We start from the raw sequence: 7,052 nt of genomic DNA, 5'->3' as shown, positions 1-7,052 counted from the left end.
AGCCTGGAAAATGACTTGAATTGCTGAAGATCCAGTGTTGAGAAAGCAGCAGAGAACACAGCATAAATAAAACGTGGAGGCAGGAAATTCAAGACGTGTCTGGTGAATCTTTAACTTTAAATGCCAGACTAAGAAATATGAGGTTTTTGCTTTGTTTTGTTGGTGGTCACTAGAAGTCACTGAGGTTTTGGGAGACGGGGGAGAGATAGGGTGAAAGCAAGGTGGTTGAGAGGTTATGGGAAAGGGAGTCACCTTATTTTTTAATAATGCACAACAAGAAGCTCAAAACATATACAACTCCAGTCAAATCTGCACAGAATGTACATTTCTCTGACACATCCTACACAACCCCACGGCCCCTCTGAACACTCACTGACAGCCTGACTTTTTCACCTTTTCCATGGTTGCAAAGCTGATGGTTTTCCTTAGTTGCAGGGCCCAGGATGCAGATGGCTTCATCAGTCTCTGTCCCTGACCAGCCAGGGGCTGCTGTGTACGTGCTAAAGCAAAGGTTCCTCTCTCTGGCAAGACAGCAGGCACCTCCCCTGGAAGATTGCTTCATGTCATCCCCCCAATCTCATCCATCTCTCACATGATCGGAGTGGAAGCTGAAGACTCCACCCCAACTCCTCAAGTTCTCCTGGGTGTCATCTCTACTTGTCCCCTGATGCCTTCCCCTAGTCATTCTCCCCCCATCCTCTAGGCTGGGCTCATATTCGGGTACTAGATGCTGCCTCTGTTTCCCCTTTTGTCACAGACTGTCATTCCCTCCACCATTTATTCCTCACATGGTCCCCTAACAAAATCCATCTCAGAAACTCTAGATCGCTTTTGTTACAAACTGAATGTTTAAGTCTGCCATGCCCCCTCCCCTTCGAATTCATGTGTTGAAAGCTAATCCCTGATGTGACAGTATTTAGAGGTGGGACCATTAAGGGGTGATTAAGTAGCGAGGATGGAGCTTTCATGAGTGGGGTCAGAGGCCTTATAAAAGAGGCCCCAGAGAGAGACCCCTCACCTCTTCTGCTATGTGAAGATACAGTGAAAAGATTACCATCTCTTAACTTGGGCCATCACCAGACATCTGCCAGCACCTTGGTCTTGCAGTTCTCAGCCTCCGGAACTATGAGAAATAAGTTTCAGTTGTTTATAAACTATCCAGTCTGTGGTATTTTGTTATTGCAATCCAAATGGACTAGATACTCTTCCAGATACTTCTTACCTCAAGGAAGAGCTATGCCCTTTTCTCTCCGTTCTTCCCTGACAGGGAGTTAGGCCTCGAGCTTTCCATCACATTGATAGGTTTGAAGGCAAAGACTGCCACCAGAATATTAGTGGCTTCCAAACCGAGTGTGCCCCACATCAGTGCTTCAGAGAGAGAGTCCCAAGGCCTGTCCAAGCCAAACAATCCCCAGTGTAACGGAAAGTGTCCCTTATCTAATCACAGTGAGGGAGGACTATGGGAAGTTGTGGCAGCCTTTCCCTCTGACAGCTTGGGGTGGCAAAGACAGTGATGGGCATGGCTTAGCAAAGATGAGTGAACAGGCTGGTGGAGAAGAGACACTGGCCTGAGGGTGGGGAGACCTGGGTTCTTGCTCCAGCTTTACCATAGAACTCTGGGTAACGTTGTGGCAGTCACATGCCTTCTGTAACCTTGGCATTCTTGACTGTAAACATGAGGGGCTCTGTTTTCCAGTTCTAACATCCAGGGAGGCTGAGTGAGTCAAGACTCCATACACGCCTTCATTTTTACAGTTGCTTAGGACTCAGAGGCAAACTGCTCCCAGTCCCCATTCTGGGAAGGGCTACTCCCGGAGTAGTAGAGGCAGACAGTACAACAGGAAATTCATGCCCGGAATTCTCTTGTCCCATATATTAGTTCCAAACTGGGCCCAAAATTCCGAAGGCACTGGTGAGTGTTGAATTTGTTAATAAAAACAGCCTCACGGGGCTTTGATAGCAGATTACCAATAACAGAAACCCATTTCTCTGATTCCTATGCAGATGGTTTTGAACCTTTAAACCTTACCAAATGCAGAATTACATTCTGAGCCCTAGGGCAAAAAAGAATAATAATTTTCTATAAAATTCCTAGAGGATAAAAGCAAGTGTTACGTGTGAATACCTCCAGAGAAGTCTATTGGTACTTTCTTGAGACTGGGTGTGGGAAAGGAATGGAGGTCTTAGTTGTCCAGCTGCTGACTGCAGGGCACCCACAGAAATGTGAGTCTATGGGTCCTGGTATTTTGTTTAAACTGCTGTACACAGCCACTGCTCACAAAGCAGGTTCTGCTGGAGAAGGAGGCTCTCTTCCTGCTCAGGGGAGCGTGGTCTCAAAAGGCAGCCCCACCTCATTTTTCTAGGGTACCAGAAGGGGTTTGGGCTCCACTGGGGAGCCTGGGATTCTGCTAAGAGGAGCAAAGAAAAGGTCCCCAGCATGACGGGAGGGATCTCAGGCTGTGGTGGGACCAGTGCAGACATGGAGAAGGCTCCCTCTGTCCTAAATAAAGCTCACTGGGTCCTTCATTTGTGCACAGTTTAGGGTGGCTTTCATGTCTATTCTCTCAGGGCATTTTCTCCTCAACCAGGTAAGGAAAGCAGAGCAGGAATTTTTACCTCCGGCTTCCTGGTGAGACTACCAAGCCTTAAAAAGAGTAATTGCCTCAGGCCACATAGTCTGATTTCAAACACCCAGACTAGTTTTCTTTCCCCTATATTGCTCTGCCCCTCTGTCTTTCATGAGATACATCACAGCCTGGAAAGCAGTTAGCCCTTTGCTCCCAGGTTATCCTAGGGCCAAATGTGATAGACATCTCCCAGCCTCCTCCCGCAGCGCTGCAGGGCTGCTTCAGGGCCTGATCCAGGCAGCCTCCCTCTCCCTGGCACTCATTCTGCTAGTCTTGCACAGCTCCTGTGTGTGCAGGCCCAAGCTCTGCCCTTTGTACAAACACACTTGCAGTGTCAGGCCCTCTCAAAGGACATTTTAACTTAGCTCATCCTCCAGTTTTAGCCACAGAAGGAGGAAAGCGTAGGAGAAGCCCTGCAGCCTTAGCCCTTTTTTATCCACTGAATCAGAGGGAGACCACCTGCCCCAGCTTTGTGTACACTGCTGCAGGGGCCTCTCAGCAACCCAGTCCACAGGGCAAACATTATTCTCACAGTGGGGCTCAGAGAAAGGAAGTGAAGTGCTCTTGATTACCTTGGTATGTTCAGAGGTGGTGACTAAGGGACTGACACCTCCCAACTAGTCTAGTGCTTTCTCATCTGTGCAAGACACTTAGACCAGCCTGGGCTCTTTCCTGTGGGTGTGGCTCTCGCTTCCATCTCTGACTCTTGGGGTTTTTCCAGTGTATTGGAGCCTCTTCCAATAGCCCTTGCGTAGGGTCGGCAGCTTGGCAGTGAGGCCTCATTCTGCAGGAGGTCGGAGCCCTGCCATTAAAGCTACAGGATTGGCAGGAGACTACCTCAGTGGAGTGCTGTTCTCACAGAGCTCCCAGCCTCAGCCTCCTCTCCAGCCCCTTCAGCAGCAGGCTCATGATGTCACCAACTCTCCCACCAAGCGCCGCTCGCTCGTTCTCAAGCAGCCAAATTTCTCCCCCTTTCCTAAGTGAGGCTGCCTGTCAACCACAAATAGGCACAGGCTGTGCCAGCTTCTCCATGGTAACTAGGGGCCACAGCTTCCTGCCTTGGGCAATGATCCAGAGCCAGCACTCTGGTTGGGCTCCCTTGCAGAGAGACTCCAGGAAGGCTGCAGGCTCATCAGGCCCCACAGTCATCACTGGAATTTAGGAACAGCCTAGGGAAGCAGCCAGCTGGGTTGCCCTGGAAGACTTTAGACCCAGCAGTTCGTTGAGAAAGGTCCTGAAATGGAGCCGGCTGGGAAAGGCCCTCCTTTGAAGCCCACCCCCTCCCTCCCACATGGAATTGATTATCAAGGCAGGTTGTGGGGCTCCAGTGTTAAATGCTCCTCAGGGCAATGGGTGAAAGTTGAAAATTCTAGTGTGTCGGCTTTAGACTTTGCTCTCCCTGGCGGAGGAGGGGTGGTGGTGGTGAAGGAGCTAGATTGCAATGTGTTGTGCAATGATCTCAGTTCCTTGCCACCCATTCCATAAAATGGGCCCTGGGGCATTTGAGCTGGAGGGCTCTCAGTTGGATGGGGTGTGTGGGGTTACTTATCAACGTGGAGTCAAAGACTCCAGTGCGTCATTGTGGACAGACCTGCTTCCTTGTGGGTTCTCCTGAGGAAGCAGGGGGCTGGCAGGTCACCTCAGGACTGGAGATGGAGCTGCCCTCACTGCCACAATCTCAAGAATTGGGAAGATCTTCAGAGAGATCTTGTTTCCAGGAGAAAAACAAATAAGAATGCAAAGTGGAACTGCCTGGTTCCTCCCAATCCTCTTCTCAGCTTTCCAACAGCACTTGGTGGCAGAGGGCTGGGGTAAGCCTAAAATTTCATTGTAAAAATATTGTACCAGGAGACGATGCTCAGCCTTCGCTATTCTCCAGGGTATTCCTTTACCAGGTCAACTTCTTTCCCCAAACTTAGTTGGAAGTTCAGTCTTTGCTCAACTTTGTTGGGCCTTTGTGATGCAAAATAAGGAATGCCTGCCGGGGAAGACTACTTTGGACAGTAAGTGGGGGGTCTGCAGACTGTCAATCTACATAATAAAAAGGCAGAAAAACCATTTCCAGGTGATTTGGAAAGCACTGGGGGTGGGAGATTTGAAAACAGATGGCTCTAACTTCTGTGGACTGATGAAAGTAGATTAGAGAGGAAAGGATTTTTGGTAAATGCTGCTGTGGACATCACTGTAATCTCCACTCTCACTTTGCCAAAGGGCAAGCCAAAGATTTGAGTTATGTTGAAATTAATTACTAGCGATTGCTGAAGGGTGCTTCTTAGTCAGTGCTGAGAGACCAAATTTCATGGGTCTAGACGTTGCGAGAATCTTGATAACAATCACTCCCATGTTTATTAAATATTAATATATACCCAGCACCCCTACTAAACCCTTTACATGCATTATCCAATTTAATTCTCACAACTACCCTATGGTTATCCCCATTTTACAGAAACAGGATACTGAGTCTTAGGAGGTAAAGGCACTTGCTCAAAGTCACACAGCCAAATGTGCTGTAGCCAGGCTTCATAAAATTCAGGTGGCATTTTGGTAGGCTCTCTGCTTAGGGACCAGAAGCAGCTGCTGTACCTAATAGCAGGGACCATAAGGAATTCCTTTCAGTAGATTCTCCAGGTTAATTGCTAGGCCTTGCTGAAGAGGGCTCTCTGCCAGAGCTGCAAGCTCTCTCTGAGCTAACGAAGCAGAAAATCAATAAGGTTTACATGAGGCATCCAGCACGGGGGCTGCTCCCTCACTGATCTGAGCAGCAGGAATGTGCCTGGGGCCAAAGTGACCATCTGGGCAGCTCCTGCCAGTCTGTTTCTGTGCTACTTTGTTAAATCCTGGGGACACAGAGGGATGGGGAATACAACGCTGGGAATGACTCCCTCTGAAGAGGCCCTATCTTTCCATCTTTCTGTCCAGGCCTTTTAGAATACAGACATCCCCCTTTAGTCTCTGCCACTTGGAGAGATGCTCTTCACATCTAAGGGACAAGGAGAGTTAAAGAGAAGATATTCCTCTATGTTGCGCCAAACTCATTGTCCATGAGGAAGGAAGTTTCAGTGGGAACCTCAGGTTTGGGAGCCAGAGAGATTTGGGTTCCAATTCTGACTCTGCTCCTACTGTATGTTTGTGAGCAAGTCACTGTCTATGCCTTACGCACCTGTGAAATAGGAAAAATAACAGTACCGACCTAATAAGTTTAATGCAAACAACATCACTTGTCACAGGGGAATTGCTTCAGAAACCATATTCCTAGCTCAGGAAATGAACTGGGGAGAGAGGCAAATTTGTGGTCACTATTCTGACAGTTTATTTCATCTATTTCCGACTGTAATTGTGATGTAGGGAAGAGGTATGAGAACTATACAAGTTGACTAAATATTAAACCAGGTTGTATTCAGAACCTACAATGTGATCAGCCCTATGGCCAGGACACCAGGAACTTACAAAACAAAGGAAGATTCCTGCTGGGATAACTGGAAACTACCCACACAAGTGTACAGCCATGCCACCCTGAACAAGCCCGATCACATCTGAGCTCAGAAGCTAAGCAGGGTTGGGCCTGGTTAGTACTTGGATGTAGGCATAAAAAATAAAATAAGGGATTGTAAACTGACAAGGTCCTTGCAATCTCTGAGGTCAACCAAGGGTTGCCTTGCCTAAAAAAAAAAAAAAAAAAAAATTTACCCATACCAGGAAAGGAAAACTGGAAAACAAAGTCTTTACTGTACACAAAATAAACCCAATCATTTATTCCCTCCAGCCAGACCACGGGGAACCTACAAAACACAGGCTGAGATTACTGACACACCTTTGAGACTGCATACTGATGTCGTTCAGGCTGTATACCCACACCATCAAAGGAACATAGGGAAATAAAGCCTTTAAACTGTAATTCATAGAAACTAAGAATCACCTATAAACTAAATTCTTTGAATACTCAGAAGTCTCTCTCATTTTCCGTCTTTGAGAGGAGACTTCTCTGAAGTGTTATTCCTTCTCTAAAAACTCTCCTTTTGTCTCTATGGTGTGAGCTTGATTCTTTCTTGCACAGTCAAGGACCTTCTCTTGGTGTAGAACTTGAGTCCGCACTTGAGGTAGGTGCGGGAATTTGTCTTGTCTTGCATCAATTGGTTTGCAGAATTCTTGGCCTTGTACCCATGCCTAGGCTGACCACTTCCTCAGGTGAGGGCTATTCCAGAACCTATACATGATACCTGCCTTTCCCACTTTTTTTTTTTTTTTTTTTTAATTAAGAGGAACACCTTATTATTACTTGGTACTACAGTCAGTCATACACAGGGCTGGGCTGGCAAGGGAGGGGGCCCACAGTTTCCTAGTTTTCTGTAGTGTCTCTAGTCTAGATGTAAAGCACAAGGGTGTTTCTGGCCACCCTAAGTTGGCCACATTGCCTGGCCATTGCCA

This window comes from Rousettus aegyptiacus, unplaced genomic scaffold (assembly GCF_014176215.1).
Source record: "Rousettus aegyptiacus isolate mRouAeg1 unplaced genomic scaffold, mRouAeg1.p scaffold_m13_p_5, whole genome shotgun sequence".
Taxonomy (NCBI): domain Eukaryota; kingdom Metazoa; phylum Chordata; class Mammalia; order Chiroptera; family Pteropodidae; genus Rousettus; species Rousettus aegyptiacus.
Note: the sequence above shows the minus strand (reverse complement) of the source record.